The sequence below is a fragment of the Aythya ferina genome (assembly GCF_964211825.1).
Source record: "Aythya ferina genome assembly, chromosome: Z".
Taxonomy (NCBI): Eukaryota; Metazoa; Chordata; class Aves; order Anseriformes; family Anatidae; genus Aythya; species Aythya ferina.
This window is the reverse complement of record NC_140299.1, coordinates 74434171-74454956: the sequence shown is the minus strand read 5'-3', so window position 1 is coordinate 74454956 and position 20786 is coordinate 74434171. Positions and strand designations below refer to the sequence as shown.

Genomic DNA, 20786 nt, shown 5'->3' with positions numbered 1-20786 from the left:
TTTAGCAAGTTTTTTTTAAAAAAAAACTTCCACACTCTAGAAATTGTCTTTCAAAATAAATTGATTATAGAAACAAATGAAGTTTTAGAGTAATGATGTATGAAAGCTTCAGAAACTGATAGGAAAATGAAGGAAGAGCTTTAAGGTAGAACCTGTATGTAACTTCATTACAGCTTTTGCTGTAATTCTAGTCTTTTCTCTCTTTAATGGTGTGAACAAAAAGTAAATGATATGTGAAGTCTGTTTTTGTATCATACTCACAAGTAAAATGCGTGTGCTTTGACCTGACATCAAATAGTTTCCTTTACCAGACAGTCCCTGTGTTTTGGTAATATAGCTTTGCAAAGAATTTTCTCTGTTCTCCAGGGAATTTTGAAATCCATGTGTCTTTCAAGGCCTTCTGCTCTGATTTTCCTGTTTAATGCATAAATGTGATGTTTGCAAGAAAACCTCTTGTATTCATATGCCTGTTTGCAATTGAGTCGTGCTGTGCAATCAAGGTAGTTAGACAAATTTATAAAACCTTTGAGTCTCAGCAACAGCCTGAAGAAATGAATCGTGTGCCCAGAGATTCGTAATGTTTAAATATTTTTTTCTCTGTCAAAGGTCCTCCCCATGATTTAGGGGATGCCACGCTGGGGCTGCAGGGCGCCTCTTTTCTGGGTGATTCAGTTGGAAAAACGAGAGGGGCACCAACGCTGAGCTTGTCCAGGCTGGGGTGCTTCTGAGTGGTAAGGACGAGGTTGTCACTGAACTATTTCGGGGAGCAAGGCGATAGAAGACAAACCCCACCGAAATCTGTGCCTCTGTTTCCACTGATTTCTCTTAACTGTCGGAGGAAATAACATACTAGGTTTATATGCATGTAATCTAAATGTAGCAGAAACAATAACTTCGTGTTCCAAAACGATCTCTTAGAGCACTATTTCAGACCATTTTTTTTCTCTGAATGAATGATCACTCTAATGAAGAAAAAACAACAACAACAACAACAAAAACACACAGCACAGCACAAAAGGGAATACACAGCATAACTTCCTTAGGAGCTAACCAAGGGATGCCAGTCTGTGATGCACAGACATTTAACCAAAGAGCTTATTTACATGCCTGTATCATCTGGGGAAAGGAAATGTTCCCTTAACAGTGAGTGTAATGAGAACAAAGCAGTGACGAAGAATTAATGTGTAAGGGAAATCCTCAGTTTCTGAAGGAAACCAGGAAGTGGATCTTGCAAATAACTCACTAGGCATGAAAATCTAAACTAGACATAACAGGGAGAGAAAGCTGCTCTGGAGAAATAGCATCTTGTGAAAACAGTTGTTAAAATTAACCAAAGCAATTAAAGATGTTTGAAACAGCTTGAAAATCAGATAAGTACAACCAGTTTAAAAGCTGCCGGAGGCTGTTACTTTGCCATTTTTTTTCTAAGCCTGAGCACATTGCTTGAATTAAGAAGATATAAATGAGGTTTTTATGTGGGAGAACACTACAAGGTCCTCTTGAGCAATCTCACAGACAGAGCATATTTCCAGTCCCTTGATGTCTTTACCTGACCTTGGAGATAAGAGAAGAATCTCAAAAGGAGGTAGCAGCAGAGAACTGCTTTTCAGTTATGAGAAAATTTTAATCCTTCATGACCTGAAGCCCTCCAAATCAGGTCAGGAGGCTTAAGCTAAAATATTACAACAATTCCAAGGGGGGGACATCAAAGTCTCTTCCTTATTTCTTACTAATCAGTAGATAAAGGAGAGCCTTCCATTATTTCAAAATTAGAGGGGGAGTTTATTGTTACTAACTTGAGGCCAGCAGTATTGAGTATTCAACTCAAGAGTTACTGAGTATGACTTTGACGGCTGAGGCAGTGATGAATATGTAAGATGTGTTTTCTTTGTGGTTACGTCTTGTTATATCCAATTCATCATGCATCAGAGACAGGTTTGAAGCCAAGTGACAGTTTTAAGTAAACATAATGGTAAATGCTTTGTTCTTGCCTCTTGATTTAATAGACTAAAAACCATAAGCCCTATAGGGAGAGAATCACGCAAGACTATTTCAGATAAGAAGATTTAAATATACTGCTTCTGTTATGACAGAAAAGACATTTCTTCTGTTGTGAATGAAGAATGTCCAAGTCTTACAAATCGCTGAAGGCTACCTCCACGGTGTAGTCTAATCATGTAAGCCTCTTTGCCTCCGATGTTTTTAAACATCTCGAAGACACTAGAAGGATTCAGAAATGTAAGGGTTCAGCTTTTGAATAATATGAACAAAGAAACACTTTTTAAAGATAACAAAACTGTTCGGTTCCCATGAATTGTACTGGGATAAATCAGACTTGACACTTACAAACTTGACAACTACACCTCCTGTGGCTTTTCAAAATTCGCGTGCATGATATTTTTCTATGTGCCTTACAAAAAGCTCCAACAGTTGCCATTTCCTATGCAACTTTGTCAGGTTATTTCATAGGAGTGTAGCAGTTCCATCACACAAACCTGCTGCAGAGCAGCAAGATTTTCTTTTCAGTGTTTTTATCAAGACGTTTCTGTGAAATAAGAACTGCATTAACAAAATTTGTGTTTGACCACAATTGACTTTGTTCTGGTTGCTGTAACCTCTATCACCTGTGAGGCTGTTTGTTCATGAAAACAGGCTGAGTACAAGCTGTCCCAGTCTTGTCCCCTGGAGCCGCTGGTACAGGTACAGAATATACAGCCTGATCTCAGGTTCATGATGCAGATCTTTTCTGCCATTCACATTTGCTGTAAAAAAAGTGAATCTTATGAGTGTAGTGCTGCAGCAAATTGCCCTGATACTTGGACACAGAGTTCCAATTTCCCACTTCAGCTGGTCTGTTCCCTGGCTTTCATACAAAAGCATAACTATCAGCTGAGTCAGAGACAAAATCCGAGTGAGGGAAGGCTCCTCTCTCTCTTCAAAACATTCCACTATATCCTTAAAATTAGGGTCTATTTTCAAAAGCTCCCTTGCTGGCTTTTTTGAATGAGCTGTCAGTGTAACACCATCAAGGTTGCTGCGTCCTTAGCCTTCAGGCAGGTATGCGGGGAGGAGGGTGCCATGCTTTCCTCCCTCATTCCTTGGCAAAAGGATTGAGACTATGTGACCTCTGTGTGAAAATCTAGCGAAGCCAGCTATAATGGCCTCTTACTACGTGCCGTGATCAGCAGCACGTCAATACATGAAGCGTCTTTAAAAGTCCTGCGTGTCGTTTTCTCTTTGATAACTCCAGAGCTGCTCATTTCTTAGGCATTGACAGCAATAAATATTCAATGTTGTACGTTCCACAGGTGGCAGAGAAGATAGGTATCAGAGCACAGAATTAATTAGCCGTTTTATGGGGCTGATGTGGCCAGAGTGTGAGTAAGAACCACTACTGGAGCATGTATGATGAAGCACAAAGATTTCAAAAGGAAGACATTATGATTCATTTACCTCAAATAAGACAAAGTTAAGTTAACAGCAGGAATGGAAGAGAAACCTTATGCGATGTCCAGTGTTTCCTTTGCTAGCAGATGATTTATTTCTGCAGTGATGCTGTGGCAAGTTACAAGCTGTTAAGCAGGGTAACTGAAAACAAAATCCCTTCTGTGCTGATTTCTAGCAAAAGCAGATATACCTAATTGCAGCCTTAAAGTTGTAGCTGATCTCCTTAAGCAAACTAAATCAGATTTTACAGTTAGCAGATGGCTTTGTGCATGGGCTAGAAAAGAAGGAGCAATGCAAATAACCCCTAAAAAGCCACATGCAGTAAACACTGGTATTTACTAAGTTTTTAAAACTATCTAACATTCAATAATGATACTATTTATGGCATTTTTGACCGTATTCAATATTTGTCATCCTGATGTCGCATCGCTGTCTTTGAAAGTTATCTGAAAATGAGGTTCTGGTTTCACTCACTGCAGCCCTGCAATGAAAGCAGCGGTTACATTACACGCAGAGTTGGAAATTACTTTGATACTTCAGCTAAGAGCTGAGCACAGAAACTTGTCACTCAGCCAGCCCCAGCATGTCCTTCTGCCAGCAAGCATCGGTCCCAGTGGAGACGATGAAAACGTAGTGTCTTTGCTATTCTTGACATAATGTATGACTTCTTCTTAATTTTGGACATCTCCTTCTGTAGGGTGTGTATAAAGCTGGGTGGATACGTTCATCTACTTGCACTTGGCTGACGTGTAAGGAGGAGAAAAGGTCATTAAGGAAGGTAATTGGTTTTTGATACTGGAAGGGGTTAATGAATGCTGAGTGGTTTGCAGTAAGGGAAAGCCTTGGAGAGAGCATGGCAGAGGCAGTGGCTTTGCAGGCTGCCATTCTTTCGGCGATGACCATCGTGAGGTACGTTCCCAAAAGAGAAATATTTATTTGTTTGTTTGTTTGTTTGTTTATTTATTGGGGCAATTAACAAACAAGGAAAACGTGCCGTGCCATTGCCTGCCAGGACAGCACCCTTCCTGTGAGGGGGGGGGGAATACTTACAGTACCAGGAGAGACTCATTACCCCAGGGACCACGTGTTGAACCAAAGCGTGGCTCTTTCTCTCCTTCTCCAGGCCCACAGATAATCTCACGGCCGTGTCTGGCAGAGGGAGGGCATCCCTGCAGGGGCCCCACGAGAGGCCCCTGGGCAGGCAGCGGGTTTTCCAGTGTCTGCCTCTCAGGGTCACCATCTGTGGCTGACTGGTTGCCTCTGTGAGAAAAACATCAAAGAATTTTCTTCAGACAGGCTCTTCTGTGAAGCTGTTTTACTCGCAATTGCAATGCTGGGTGTCCTGTCAATCAGCAGCACATTTTAGTAAACAAATCCTAACCTTTTATTCCCTATTCCCCGATGCCTGATCACCTCACCCTGTTTCCTCACTGGCTGGGTACTGCAGGTTCACAAGCTCCTCGACGCTCCTCTATGCCATATATGTACAGTTTTTCTTTTTTTTTCAACCCTTTAATTTCTCCTTTCTTATGTTTTGCGAACTTGTGATCTTTGTTTCACTCTTCTCTCACTGCTCATCCTGTTTTTCTGAAGCTTCCACCTTATTTTGGAACAGTGGGGCACTTCTCCTTGGTACGACTACCCAACTGCCTTGGAATACAGGAAAATAACTCCCTACTGCAAAAACACAGCTTTAATTGTGTGCCTCACACCTCCTCTAGCAGATTTGTTACTGCAGGTGTTCACAAAAGACAACAGTGGGGTTGAGAGGTCTCTATTTCATCTGATTAGAAGCCTCAGGCCTCCTGAACTGCCTTACAGGGCACGACAGAGCACAGGATAGCTTCTGGTCTCAGAGGTGTACAGAGGCCTTCTTTCCACCGAAACACCAGCAATGGTGAAGGGAGTTTATAAAGGCAAGCCACACACATTTTGCTGAAGGGAGAAGTAGCCTTCACATCAGGAGGGATGCTTCCCAGAGGTGTGCTCAGCTATCTGCATTTAAAAAGAGGTGATTCATTGCAAACATCTTCCTTGTGATCCCTTATCTCTGGCAGGAAGTAACTTTAATGAAGTTTCTTGTGTATTCAAATGACGTGTAAAATCTGCTTCCTAAGCCTGGGTGGCCTGGAGGTGGGTTACCTCCCCACCTGTTTTGCTAAGGGATGATCAGGGACTCTCATTTTGCTGCTTGCAAAACCCACTTACTTTTACCTTCCATATGCACAGCTCCATCCTGCAGCCCTGTAGCTGTCATGACTTCCTCCCAACACAGACACAAACCAGTGCTTGCAATCCTGCAGCTGAATCATAGGTCTCTTCTTTGGCAGCTGTCCACAACTCATTTCATTTTATGAATGTTAATAGACTTTCAGACCTGACACCGCTGGAAGTGTAAATTAAAGCCAGTCTTTTCTCCTGGCAGATGACCTGCAGGCTGACCTGCTGTATCACTTGTTTCTCCCTGTTTCCTAAAGGACTAACTCAGCTCTTCAGGAATGACTTCTATATAATATTCTATATTTGACTATGAAAAATATCATACACAGATCATCTCAGTGTACAACATCTCTGTGAACCACTAAACACGGTCCCACGCATCAAAACAATGCACAGAGATAAATATCATGCCGTTCAGCAGCTCTGCTGCCTGGCTTCTCCTGCCTGTGTGACAGTGGCTTCAGCTAATACCTGTGAAAATACATACGTAAAGATTACACAGTAGTGGCTGAGCAAGTTGCTGCAGGCATCAAGTGGGCTGGGAGCTTCCCAGGTAGCTCTTAAACCCTCGAGCAGCAGAGGGAAGACCAATCCCTTGCAGCTTACAGCTAGATACTGGGTCATTCTCTGGAAACAAATACTCGCAATAGCTGAGAGCAGCCCTCAGTCAGTCACCCACGAGTGAGAACAATTGTTGCTAGAGGCTTAACTTCCACCACCCAGTCCTTGTCATTTTGGCCTTTGTTGTGTCTCCCTGTGCTGGTGAAGATTGACCCTGACAGTACTAGGCTGACTGTACAAATAGCAAAATGCAGATTATTTTTTTCAGTTTCCCTCAGGATGCTGTTGCAAGGTTTTTGTTCTGTGTGTCTCGGTTCAACTGACACTTTTTTTTTTCAAGCCTTATCATTTCAGCGTACAACAGCATGAATCAGGTAGCCATTTCGTGTTTTGGTGTTGCTTATACTGCTTCTGAAGGCAGATTGCAGGGAAAGCTACCTGGCAGATGGCCTGCGTTCCTCTTTGCTACCTACCAAGCTGTTCAGCCGCGTTCTCATCCAGTTCTGGGAGGTGTTGAGAATCCCTCACTGGAAGTGAAAATCAGTTTTGTTGCCCAAAGTCCATCACAAGCTTCAACAGCACATCAGACTCAGTCAGGAAAAAGAAAACTTTTGCTTGGTGCTGTGCAACCTGTACGTATATAGGTTAATCTTCCCTTTCATTTAAAATAAACAAACAAATAAATAATGCTTTAGTCTTCCAAATCAAAATAGGGAAAATTAAAATAAGGACAAAAATAAAGGTTTCAGAATCAGTAAACCAGTCAATCTTTAACATAATTCTCTCTCTCTCTTTTTTTTTTTTATTTTCTTTTTTTTTTTTTTTTTTTTTTTTAAATTGGTAGTAGCCTTTTGTTACACCCCTATAGATTCTGAATATCAGATCTTTTTTTATTTTGATGTATCGATAAATATTTTCTTTCTACTCACTCTCTAAAAATTTGGGGCAATACTCCATTCTGAAGAGGCACCCTAAGTAACCCTATTATTGTGTAAATCAGTCAATGACTCCATTAGTAACTGCATTCAAAAAAGTACAGGCAGTATAGGATTTATCCTGACATTTGTCACCGAAATAACTTGCCTAATTTCATTCTGAGCATGCAAAGCTGAAGCAAATAAACCTAATCATCTTAGCATGGGAAGGGATCTGGCAGAGAAGTAGAAGCAGCGGCTGTACCAGTTCCATTTTTTCCTGGAAGCGAGTGGGAACAAGCCATCGCAGAAGGGAAGGACACCACCACCACCAGGCACACGCAGGGGCACACAGGCATCCAAGGGCCATGCAGCACTCCTGCAGAAGCCGAATAACAGCTCGCCAGAAGTGGGGGCTTCCAAACGAAGCGGACAAACTTCAAAGGGGTATGTAAAACACTGCCTGGTCAGCCGAAGGGTTCCTGCTGCTGCTCATCCACGTAGCTGTCACCTCCTCCAGCCAGTTCCAGAGAAAACCCAGACTGGGAACGCCTCCACTGGGAAAGGCTGACATCTTCAGCCTTCTGGCCCATGCAGGAACCTGTTCTCGAAAGGCACATTTTATTTATAAGGAATTGCTTGACAGGTCAGCTTGCAGAACAGTAATTTTGTAGATCAAAGGGAAGAGCAGGGAAATGTGCCAGCAATCAGAATGGCTGGCTAATGAATTATGTGGTATTCTAATAAAAAGGTCAAATGGAAATTGTGGGAATATGTCCTAAGCTGACTGCAATGCTTATCTGAACTTCAAAAAAATAATACAACCAAAAAATATTCCAAAATGAGAGTATAAGCCGAGCAAGTTGAAAGAAGATCTGTTTAGAAATTCAAGAAAAGAGAATCACAGAATCACAGAATCACAGAATTTCTAGGTTGGAAGAGACCTCAAGGTCATCGAGTCCAACCTCTGACCTAACGCTAGCAGTCCCCACTAAACCATATCCCTAAGCTCTACATCTAAACGTCTTTTGAAGACTTCCAGGGATGGTGACTCCACCACTTCCCTGGGCAGCCTGTTCCAGTGCCTCACAACCCTTTCAGTGAAGAAGTTCTTCCTAACATCTAACCTAAAACTCCCCTGGCTCAACTTAAGCCCATTCCCCCTCGTCCTGTCACCAGGCACGTGGGAGAACAGACCAACCCCCACCTCGCTACAGCAAATTCAAGAGAAAGTGAGAAACCTTTTTTTGTTAGAATAAACATAAGGACAACCCCAGCGCAATAATAATAATAACAAATACTAGCAGGATTGTGTCAAATATAAAACGAAATGATTTATTTTGGGGAAAAGGAAGTCAGTTAATAAGTCACAATGAAACACAGCAAAAGAAGACAGTCGTGATGCTAAGGTTTGAGCAACTAATTTAAAACAAGGAGGAAAAACAAAACAAAACAAAACAAAACAAAAAAAAAAACAACACAGGAGAATCTGGTAAGAGATTTTTCTTTGTTACCTAGCAGATGCTAGAGGATTATCAACTATTACCCCTCATTAAGCCGAAGGGAGCCTGCATCCAGGGGCTGTGATTGCAGCAGAAAGCTGCCTCAGGCTGTGCCCTGACACCCATCAGACGCCTGGCGGCCCCGAGCCCTGCCCGTGGGGACACGGTGGCCACCGCCAGCACCTGGCAGCCTTTTTCCCTTCCAGGTGATGGATACGGGGTATCCGCAGACTCTGCTGTGATGCCCTGCAAGTAGACAAGTTTTCTTCAGAAGCAGCCAGCGTGTTTTTGTCCGGCTCGTGTTTTATAACAGGGAGCAGCCCTCAGTATGTCTTCATTGCTAGTCTCCTGCTGCTGGTGCCGAGTTTTGCGGAAGACAAAGCAGCTGAGATAGGACAGCTTCCCCTGGAGTCCCCACCACTCAAAATCCATAGGGTCTGCAGACGGACAGACGGATGGACCCACTGCCAGCCTCCCTCCCGTGGTGCTGGCCTGTGGCTAGAGAGGGAGCTGCCACGGAGCAAGGACACCAAGGGTGAGCCTGTGCGCCTTCCTCTGCTCTATTGTTTTTACAACAGCAGCTAAAAAAAAGTATCTGGCATCTTGAGGTGTGCTGTAATTTGCACAGTAGCAAATCTCCAAATAGTTTGGTAAATAAATGGGGAACAGTAATTATAACAAGAGACCAAAATACGGATGGCTAGAAAAATGTGCGACTAAGCCAAGTGTCAAGTGTAATTTCTTCGTTCTGTTTGATGTCTTAATGATGCACCTTTTAGAAGTTTTTGTTTTCAGGAGAGCCAGCAAGCCCATATCAAACCAAAGCAAAAAGTGGCAACAAAGCCATTATCTTATTCTTCAAAGTGAAGCTTTTTTAATAAGGCTGTAATAAATTAACAGTACGTACAACTACCATGGGAGCTAAGCTGACAAAAAAAAAAGCAAAACTTCACTAAATAACATATTGACTAAGGTGCAGCCTCCCCCTTTTACATTCATATGCACAGTCATATAAAGAACTGAAGGGCCAAGGTAAACAAGGCGATTAATTAAAAAGACTCCTTCTGCCACATTCTTCCTCCACTTGATATGCTGAGGCTAGCTCCAGACAAGGTCAGATCACCTACGCCAAGCAGAAGGTTTGCTGTTTCTATTTCCCACTGTCTTTAAAGGTGCAACACTCTTTCTGCTGCCTAAAATTCTTCTGTACAATTGTGGATTTCGCAGGCGTTTAATTACTGTAAATTATTTGAAAGCTACCTGAAGCACGAGGTTACAGGTGGCTGTTTTTGCAGACCAGGTTATACACAAACTATAACCTGTGCTGCCTCGTTGCTCTGGCTCTCCATGTCCCTTTTTTTTTCAGAAACCCCCCACGAGCTGCTGCTGTCCTGCACGTGGATGTTGACAATGGGATGTGCAAGGGCTGAGGCAGAAGCAGCATTCAGAGAGGGTGAAAGCCTGCACTGAAGGGGGACCAGATTTCAGCACCTGTTGTGATGTCAGTAGAAGGGACGTGATATAACCAGGTGTTTGGTTTTGTTAGTGATATGCCAGAAAAGCCATTTCAAAGCAGGTGCAAATGGGTAGCTCTGTATCAGGGAGACTGTGCAAAGCTGGCATGCGAGGTGGCCTGTGAGGGGGAGACAACACGGCCAGGTTTCATTTCCAGCTCTGCCCTGTGACCTTGGGCAATTCTTTCTGTGCCTGCTCCTCTAGCCTGTTTTACCTCACTACATTGTGAATCCTCGGGTCAGGCCCCTTCCCCCTCTGGTTTTAGGAGAGCTCTCTGTGAAAAATGGCCCGTATTCCTAGCGAAGGGTAAGATGCTGAAGGAATAATGCTCATCTGTATCATCGGAAAGAAAAAAAAAAAAAAAAAAGGAAACTTATAGAAAAGGAAAAATCAAGGCACTGCATGTTACAAGTTTTCCAAAGCTTTAAAGGAAGGTTTGCAGCTTCAAGGGCATGTACACGTCCAAGGAAACATGCTTAATAATTAATAACAGTCAGCAGGGCGGCCACAGCTCTCTTGTGCCTGCTGCTCCATACAACTAATTACAGAAATAAGTCACAGCAGGGTATGCATTAGGCAGTTATTGGTGCCCACATCCAGTGTGCTGCTGGGGAGCTTGCTGGAGGTTGAATACCTCTCCAACCACCTGAGAAATACTTCAGGAGCCTCAAAGCGTGCATCCCCCTGCGTGTCAGTGTCACCAGGATAAGGCTCTTCCATGTCACAGCTTATTTTCTGTAACTTTTTGCTGGCAGTTCTGACGTCTGGAAGAAAGGGAGGATCACACTGCATGCCTGCCCATGGCGTACAGGTCTGCAGGGTTTTTATAGTGGAATCCCTTTAGCTTGGGTGGGTGAACTGCATCACAGGCACACGATGAATATTTTGTATGCCTGGGTTGTATTTTAACACCTTGAGGTTCAGTAAGGTCCTTCCCTTAATTTCAGTGATAGCTTGAGCTACTTTTGCCTCCAAATGTTTAAAACTCATGCCTTGGGGCCCAGTTTAGGCTTTAAACCTGCAGAGAGAACTGCCACCCAATTTTCTCTCTCTGTCTTTGTCTAAGAGATACAGACATTTAATTTTATACTGAAAAGAAGACACAGATGGCTGAGGGGAAAAGTGGAGGAGCAGAAGTTCCCTCCCCTGCATCCTTCAACCACTGTGACTTTTATACGGATACGAGTATCTGAACATGCCTCAATGTCATGCTGGAAGATCAATGCAGAGCAGCATTGCCAAGAAAAACAGCACATCTGTTTGTCCTAGCGCTTTTCATACAGATAACTGAGCTCCAACAGTAACATTCAGAGCATTCCTACAGCCTCTGTAAAAAAAATAAAAATAAAAATAAAAAAATAAAAAATAAAAATAAAAATAAAATAAAAAAAAAATAAATAAAATAAAATAAAATAAAATAAAATAAAATAAAATAAAATAAAATAAAATAAAATAAAATAAAATAAAATAAAATAAAATAAAATAAATGAGACTTGTACTAGCACTGGAAACATATGTACACGCCTCTGGCAAAGGTAGACACACCTGTCTGGGGTGCTCTGCTGCAAGACACTGCTAAAACTGGTTTGGTTTCCTTCTGGGAAGTTGGCAGGAGTTAGACAAAAGGAGGAATTAGCAATCTGCACAGAGGCATTCTTGCTCCTGTTCAAGGTTACATTAGCAGGAATTAATGAGGGTGCTCGTGACACCTCGGTTCTGTCTTTGCTCAGCAGCCTGCTGCAGAGAGGCGAGGCACAGACCATCCCGGCGCTCCCATCTGCCTGAAACGAGCTGCTTCCATACCTACAGAAACAGAAGCTGGCTACGTGTTCGGTCCTGTTCGAAGTCTTGGCATTTAATATTCTTCAAAACTGTATTCCTGTTAGAAAAGTTTTTAATAGTTCTGTCTTAACGACCTCTGGTGGGATTTTTTTCAACAAGGATTTTCTCTTATGTTGTTCGCTTGAAAAGTAGTACTGCTGTGAGGATTTCAAGTGATTTGAAGTGATCTAGTTTATTTATTTATTTATTTTTCAGTATGGTTTGATTTACACAAAAACTATTTTCCTTTGTACCAAGTGGAATGGTGAAACTGAAGATAGGTTTCCATGCAACTTGTTAAGGCACTTCTTCAGGATGTGCTTGGGGGGGCTGGCACAGTCAGTAAAATAGACGAAATGCTTTAAAAGATAATTTGTGGTAGCATCCAAAACTTAAATCCTTCCCATCTGTGTTCTCAATACACACTTTGCATTTTCCTTTAACAGCATTGAGTATGTCTAATAAATTATGGAGACACTGTCCTTTGTGACAGCAATGAAGCAAAGACATGAGTAACCAGCTGATATAGTTTCTCTCTGTCTCCCTTAGTTTACAACTCTGCTACCTTTTATTTAGCCTTTTTTTTTTTTTTTTAAATAAAAAATAAAAAAATCTATCAGAATACAGCATCTATCAGAATACAGCAAGCCACTGCTTTATGCTACGCACTTTCTTCCTTCTGACAGCAAAGGGCTCTTGGTGTTTTGCCACACGTTATAACTGAGATGAGGTACAGATCATACTCATTGCCTGAACACTTCATGGTATCTATCAAATGATAACTGAACTTAAAAACAGCGGAGCATACATACTCACCAGATTTTCCTTCTCTGAGCTTTCAGGAAGAAAGAACACCAAGCGATGCTACAAGGTGCGAAGAAGAGACTGATTGCTGCAACTCCTTGACTAAGATTCCCAGTCTTCATACTTCTTTGGAAGGAGCAGGAACACAAGTCTAAAGGGAAGTGGCTGATCATTCCTCTAGCCTGGCTTACAAGCTGTTTACCTCTGATACACTAAAGGTTGGGTCCCACTGAGCCTGCTGCTGAGTAAACAGAGCGTGTATCACTAGCCCTGCCCCGAATTATGTGCATCCTAATGAGAAGGCAAGCAGAGGGACCTGGACGGGCTTGAGAGGTGGACCAGTGTGAATCTCATGGAGTTCAACAGGGCCAAGTGCAAGGCGCTGCACCTGGGTCAGAGCAATGCCAAGCACAGACACAGGGCGGGTGGAGAATGGATTGAGAGCAGCCCTGAGGGGAAGGGGTTGGGGTGTTGGTGGACGTGAAGCTCAACACAAGCGTGTGCTGGCAGCCCAGAAAGCCAGCCGTACCCTGGGCTGCACCAAAAGCAGTGTGGCCACCAGGGCGAGGGAGTTGGGGTTGTTCAGCCTGGAGAAGAGAAGGCTCTGAGGAGACCTCACAGCGGCCTTCCCATAGCTAAGGGGCCTACAGGAAAGGTGGGGAGGGACGCTTTGTCAGGGAGGGGAGTGATAGGACAAGGGGGAATGGCTTCAAACTGAAAGACGTAAGGAAGAAATTCTTCCCCCAGAGGGTGGTGAGGCCCTGGCACAGGAGCCAGAGGAGCTGTGGATGCCCCATCCCTGGAGGTGCTCAAGGCCAGGCTGGATGGGGCTGGGGGCAGCCTGGGCTGGGAGGAAGTGTTCAGCTTTGGGCCCCTCACCACAGGAAGGACATCGAGTTGTGGGAACACGTTTAGAACCAGGGAAGGTTTGGACTGAGTGTCTTGAAGAATTTCTTCATGGGAAGGGTGTTTAGGTGTTGGAATGGGCTGCCCAGGGAGGTGGTGGAGTTCCCCTCACTGGAAGTATTTAAGAGACTTGTGGGCATGGCACTAAGGGACATGATTTAGTGGTAGACATGTAGAGTTAGGGGGATGGTTGGACTTGATGGTCTTGAAGGTCTTTTCCAACCTAAATGATTCCATGGTTCTGACTTCCCTCGCTGAGCACTTCACTGTCTATGAAAAGATTCACCCACAGAGGCACAGTCTTTTGTAAGTAAGTAAGTAAGAGAAAAGGTTGACTTACCATTTCTCACAACTAAAGGGGAGAAAACTGAGTGTCTGAGGAAGAACAAGGGGAATGAAAAGGCATTCTCCTAACAGCCAGGCCAAATCTGTGTTGGACGGCTCCTGCCCCCCATGATCACCTTGCCCCCTGCCAGATTGTCACCTTCCCTAGTAGGTCGTGACTTTGTAAGACTGGATTTCAACAGAATTGGCAAAAAAATTTTCTTAAATAAGAAGGGGGAGACATCTTTTGTATTATTTTCTAGTTACACCTGGATGGCAAACAAGCAAACAAAAAACCCTGAATTTCTCATGCTTATTTTGCAGTTTTCTTGTTCATCTAACAGTAACTATAATACATTAGAAGAGAACGATTAATGAAAATACTGTGTTTTCATGTAGGTAGATGTAGCCAAGTAAATCTGAGAGGAATACGGATGGTTTGCTCAACAGAGGGGAAAGAGGTTAGGGTAAAGTGTATCAGGAGATCCCATGTACAATTTGGTGTGTAGTTTGTGGGTAGCTTGCTAAGACTAGAATCTTAAGTGTATTTAGGCCTGTAAAAATGCAATTGGAAAGTTATGTCTCCATGAGTACCCTCTCAGAAATTCTGTACACCCACGGGGAACTGTTTGTAGCCACACTTCATCAGCGTACAAAAGTAAATGTCAGTGTGAACTCTGAACTCTTTGGTTCCAAATAATTCCAAATAGCTGCAGAATAAAGTTGAGTGTAGGCAGGTAATACGTAGATGTTGCATGCAAAAAGCAACATTGTACAGTTACAGATGTTCCAGATGTCCAGAAATCTAACACAGAGCAGATGTTCACATGGCTAAGATTTCTCATCCAGTGATGCACATATTGGTACATTTGGTTACTTACAAAGTTGAAGTGAGATAATGTTTCTGCATCTGTTGTGAAAGAAATTCCATCCATGCAGGTGGAATTGTGGTTTGTAAAATATAACGTGGGAGTAAATTCTAAAATCACGCTGGAGCATCCTTAAAGACAATCAGCTAACAAATAACAAATGTAAAACAAATGAGTCATAAATGTGATGTTGCTCAAGACTGATCAAAGGCTTCAAGGGAACAACACGGACATAAAAGAATCCTGTGGCAAGAAAATCGAAATGGGAGGCTGCCTACCAGAAATACATAATTAGGATATTTGGGAGGTAAAAAAGTAGAATGTGTAAGCTTGTAAGACCTCTAACATAAAGATGTGCGACAATTTACTAGAGTTGTACTAATGAGGATTTTGTACTAATGAGAATTTTGGTCCTACTTTAAGCCCATCAGTAACACTGGAAGAGTGTCAAGCAAAAATTGTACGGAGAAAAAAAGCTGTCGTACGGTAATGATATGCCAGTACAATAATTATCCTCTAATAGGGCACCGTGTGAGTTCCGTTTCCCTGGCACTTCCAAACACATTACAAATAAATAAATAAATAAATAAATAAATAAATACATACATACATAAACAGGCGTTTACCGCTAGAGGGTACTGTTATGTCAAGCTGCAGTGGAAAGGCACCTGGAGGTAGTACCAGCTCTATTGTACACGTGTTATGTCAAGCCGTAACAAAAAGGCACCTGGAGGAGGTAACGAATCTATTATGCTCGTGCGGTGCTCTTGCTGCATAAAAGTACAAAAGCTTCTTTCTGGAAAAGATGTGATCGTTTCTCCATTGTTAGGCACAGCAGTGGCCTCAGTTCAAGAAAACTTGACACAAGAGAAAACTTTGATGTCATGACTTCGAGAAAAACAGCACTCCAAAGAGAGAGGGCAGCTCTCTGCACTGAGAGTGACAAATCTTCATACAATTTGTTTGTAACTTCACTGAACTGAATAGATCCTGTACCAGAAATCCAGGTCACAGAATGTCAAGATGTGAGTACAATAAATTATGCCCTGTATTGAAAAGTGGATGGCTAAAATTGTTAAGGCAGGAGAAAAAAAAAAAAAAAAAGTTTATCTTCAGTCAACAACCAAATCAACTAAGAAACCCTTGGCCAAATGCTCTTCAACATTCGGAGTTTCATTAGTGCTACCCGAATTATGAGAATGTCAAGATATTCTTGTTAGCTGCATAATAGCACAAGCGCTGTTCAAATGCAAAGCAAACCATGACATCAAACCTCCTCTGTCTGGAGGAAACGCTTTGGATAATACTCGCTGAGCATTTCCAGGCACATTTTATGAGTCTGGTTGAGAGCAGGCCGCAGTTTCACATGCATGCACAGATCAGCCACCTGATGAGCCGTGACTCACTGCACACACACCCAGGATTCTCACCTGCTGAGTCCTGGGAGGAGGGCAGTGAAAATGACTAAGAAGTAGGTCTCTCCATACTCACTGGGTGGATCCTAGCCAATTTTCTTTTCCTGTTGCAGGACGAGGAGAGTCTCAGAAGAGACAGGTGCGACATGCAGTGTTTTATTGGCCAGGAAAGCCAGTTGTGTACAGAGGTGAAGCCGCAGGTCCTGCTCTTAGTCTCAGCCTGTCTTTCCTCTCCTGACTCAAATGGCTCCCACTGAGCTTAAAACTGGATTTGGGGACGTCCCAAGGGTTCCCCCTGAACTGTCCCCTGCCCTCTATTTACTTTAGGAACAGAACTGGTCTCACTGGGAGGTGGAATTTCGTAGGTCCAGCCAGTTGTATATTAACACCAAGAAATGCTGATTTTGGAGTGTAGTCTCACATTTCCAAGCTTGCTAGGTCTTGCACCAGAGACCAAAGTAAACTGTGTTAATAACAAGCACAAATAAATTTTCTTTTTTTTTTTCTTTTTTTTTTTTTTTTTTTTTTTTTTTTCTGCCATTGCTACATATCATGCACCAATCCCTAGCACTTTTGGCATCCAGACCCACCAAAGTCTTTTTTCTGTCTTTGCTCCATCTTTTGCATTCTGCGACATGGATCTCTCTAAAGCACCCCTAAATTTCAGCATCCCAAGGCTTGATTACTGCAATGCACTTCACTTATCTAACAGGTTAGCTACGTTGTTTCCATCAGCGATGATTTACTTGCTGTAGTCTGTTAGCAATTCCACTAAATTGTTCTATTTGTCCGCGAATGCTCCCCAGGTTTACTGCAGTCCCAGAACGAATCTGATTGGAAAGCAGGATACGAACCAAAGCACTGAATGGCAGTCAAGCCCTACCCACAAGATCATTTTCACCATGGGAGGGTATTTTAGTCTTTGTAGTGAGGCAGTTTTAATTAAATTCCTTAGCAGGAACCTAATGTGTGCCTGTTGCAATAGCACATGTATTCTATTTATTCTTCACACTTACCAGTCAAACAGAAATTTGAGAACTTTCTCAAGAAAACACAAAAATAAAATCCTTGCTTTTAAACTGTGGCCGCACACAATCATTTTAGCTTGACTTAGACTTCGATAAAAACTGTTTTTAGTAGCCTGGCAAAACCATTTTCCCCTTTTCTCCTGTCAGTAAAAGTCCCGCAAAGATTCTGCACCAGTTTCTTCTGTACTGCATCAGCCCTCTTCATGCAGGACTTGGAAACCGGAGCGGCAAACCACGCTATCTAATTGACACCTTGAGAGGCTCCCTCAAAGGAGTCAGCTCGCTTGGATGGTGTGTGGATCAGTTTCTCTCCAGAAGCCAGCAGCAGACCAAAGGTGCAGCCTGCAATGCTAGTGCAAGTCGCAGTGAGTTGCCAGGTTTAATTAGGACCATTACTTCTTGAGCCACAGTTGCTAGAGAAGTCCTTGTACCGCCGGGGAAGTGCAAAGATGACTGTCCTAATCAAGTACTGCTGGAGTAAGAAATGATTTTTTTTTTTCTTCCCCAGCACACTAAACAAAGAAGAACCCAAGTCGTAATGTATTTGTATAAACACAGCACATCTGAGCATGTACACACAGCATTTTACAAGGAACTGAAAAGGTTTAATAGGAGAATTACATGAAAGTCAACAATGTGACAAATTATTTCAAGTAAATAGAAGCTAAGTCAAATGGAGAAGGGGATATTTTCCCATTACATAAAACATAGTTTAGAAGATCTTTTAGCTGCCAGCTAGCAATTAATGTCAAAAAAAAAAAAAAAAAAAAAAAAAAAAAAAAAAAAAAGCTTAAAATGATATGGTAATGAGTTTGTTCCTGTGAATTAGGATTGATATAGCAATCGCTTGACATATCTGGATGACAAAAATAAGAAGTAAATGTAGCAAAAATGTGTAAACTAATGACTTACTGTAATGACAGTACAATTTAGAAGATAATTACGAGAGCTGACAACTGGCAGTAACTACATGTATTGCTTAAAATGACTTAACAGTAAATGTGAGGGAAAAGTCGTAATTTTTTACTAGTTAAGATGGCAAGAAAAGAGCAAAGGTGATGCCAAATTGCTCACTGAAAGGATTAAGCACATTCTGAAGCATTCATTCCTCTGTATTTCATAACAAGCACAATTTCTGACTTACGGACGTGTAAATTAAAACACAGAAATGTAAGCAATTATGCCAGATGAGACCCAGTGAAGACAGGGCAATTTGGAACCAATATTTCTCTGTCTTGTTTTGGTACTAAATCAGTTTACATGGAATATTGTGTTCTTGGATATTGCATAAGAGAACAATGACTTGAAGACTACACAGTGATTTTCTGGCAAATGTTAAAAACTGATCTAATCAAAAAAAAACAACAACAACATTATAAGCATTGGGTATCTGATTCATAAAAGAAAACTTTTTAAACAGGTGAGCTTAAATCAAAAAGGAATTCCTGCAATGAGCTTGAAAATATAAAATTACAAAGCAGAAAAACAGACCAGTTTGGGATGGTGGTGTTGTAAGTATTATTTCTGTTCCTATTGTCCATATTAAGGTATGGATAAGGAAAATAAGGTAGCTACTATTATTATTTTTAAACTCGATATAAATAACCTCAAATACAGTCATTTTCCATTGGAAAAAAAAAAAAAAAAAAAAAAAAAGCCAAAAACTGGTAAATGTAAGCTGTTTAGAATAGATTACATTGACTGATTTTGTCTGTCTAATCATATTTGCATGTTGAGTAGGGTAATTATTGCACACCCAGGCCCTAATCCTATAATTGCATCTGTGCATACAGCCTTCTGTTGTTGCTAGAAGTTCTATTTAATTAAATTACACCATATAACCCTTTAAAGTAAACAAGACCATTGTCTGGCTTATATGTCCTTATAAAGGAGTCAGCTGAAACACAATGCATCCATTCAACACGATCACTCCCACCTTACTTGTACACGGTACAACTCCACCAACTTCCCTGAAGTTACAAGAAACACGAATTTGACAGGTACCAGAAAGAGTGCAGTTGAGGGGGACTGGAACAGAAGAAAAAGGAACGGATGCAACTAGCCAGGGAAGCAAGAAGGAAAGAAAAGAATGAGCAAAATCAGTGGACCGATATAAAGACAATATAAACCAGTCCAGAGAAAGTAGGAATATAACTTCCAAAGCCCAATTTTGCTTCCTAGAAGTGCTTTCTCTCACACTACCTTAACATCTCTTTCTCCCCTTTGCTCCTTCCCTGTATTGTTTAAACTTTAAACTTTTCTTTTTAATTTTGTTCCTCACATGTGTTGCAATCCCACATGTTAAAACCAGCTCACAGGCCTTATCACAAAGGATTTATTTTCTTTTCCTGTCATAACAATCTATCCAAATTTCTATTGGCCTTGTGAATTGCACTTGGAAATTAATTACGAAGCATTCTTCAATGGCAGCACAGTCTAGATAATTATTGGCAAAACACGCTAATTTCTGTTTTTATAGTATACAGACAAATTACAGGAGAACCCCCATAATATTTTTAAATTACACTGTATATTCAGCTTGTAATAAGAAACATGTGTGCCAGGGGATTAAACTGTGAGGCATTTTTCACAGCTTGACTTAAAGGGGATTAAAAAACCTGATAATTTCATACTCATATGTACAATTATTGATCTACAATACATATTTAAAATGTAAGTATAGTCTGATATTTTGATATTAATATGTTCTAATGCACTGCACATACTAGTAGATTCCTATATGTATACTTTTAATAAATATATATTGGAATATATGTTAGCGACTATATCTATTTTCCTCATGCTCTTTTGTCATACCATCTGATTCAAACACCATTGATCCTGAGTCTGTGGTTAGGAATAAAATTCATTTCTTGAAATGCACGCTCACCAAAGTATTTCTAATCTTCCCTTATCAGTCATTATGCTGGGTGGGGTCTTTCATTTATTTATTTATTTATTAATCATTGTGATTTGTCTTGTTCTGGTATGTAACGGGGGACTGGAAAAGCAAACTTTTAAATATTCCTATATTATTAACAAAATCTACTGTTTTCAAGGAATTACTCTTAAAAAATGACCAGTTAAATAAAAAATACGGTCAGATCCTAATTTCTTCTACAAATGACAATAAACTCAAATCCTTATTTTCACTGAGCTGTAGAAAACTACTGTAATTCCACTTCCCCATATTTAGATCCATAAAAAAATAAAATTTTAAGATTATGAGGTATTTGCAGCCTGACATAATGAATATTAAGCTTTCTGAAGCAACAATACTATTGAAAGTTTAAGTCAGGGAAGAATGAAACAGCGAAAACCACGGTGGTTTTGGTTTGTGCCAATGCCTTGTCATTTCAGTGCATTTTGCACCTTACACAGTTTTGCTTTCATTATAAGGCCATTAACCAAAGCCTAGTTTAAGGTGAAAAGCATATGAAACCACAAATTTCTCACAATT

The 20786-nt window shown here is 41.4% G+C and overlaps 1 long non-coding RNA gene across 1 annotated transcript; it reads right to left on the bottom strand.

Annotated features, from left to right (window-relative positions):
- Window positions 1–27: 27 nt before the first annotated feature.
- LOC311427257 lies at window positions 28–12947 on the bottom strand. Its single transcript, XR_014687267.1, has 5 exons — window positions 12797–12947; window positions 7408–7743; window positions 6702–6858; window positions 4498–4707; window positions 28–829 (listed from the first exon to the last, which is right to left on the bottom strand). It is a non-coding gene; the product is annotated as an uncharacterized lncRNA (long non-coding RNA).
- Between the last annotated feature and the right edge of the window lie 7839 nt (window positions 12948–20786).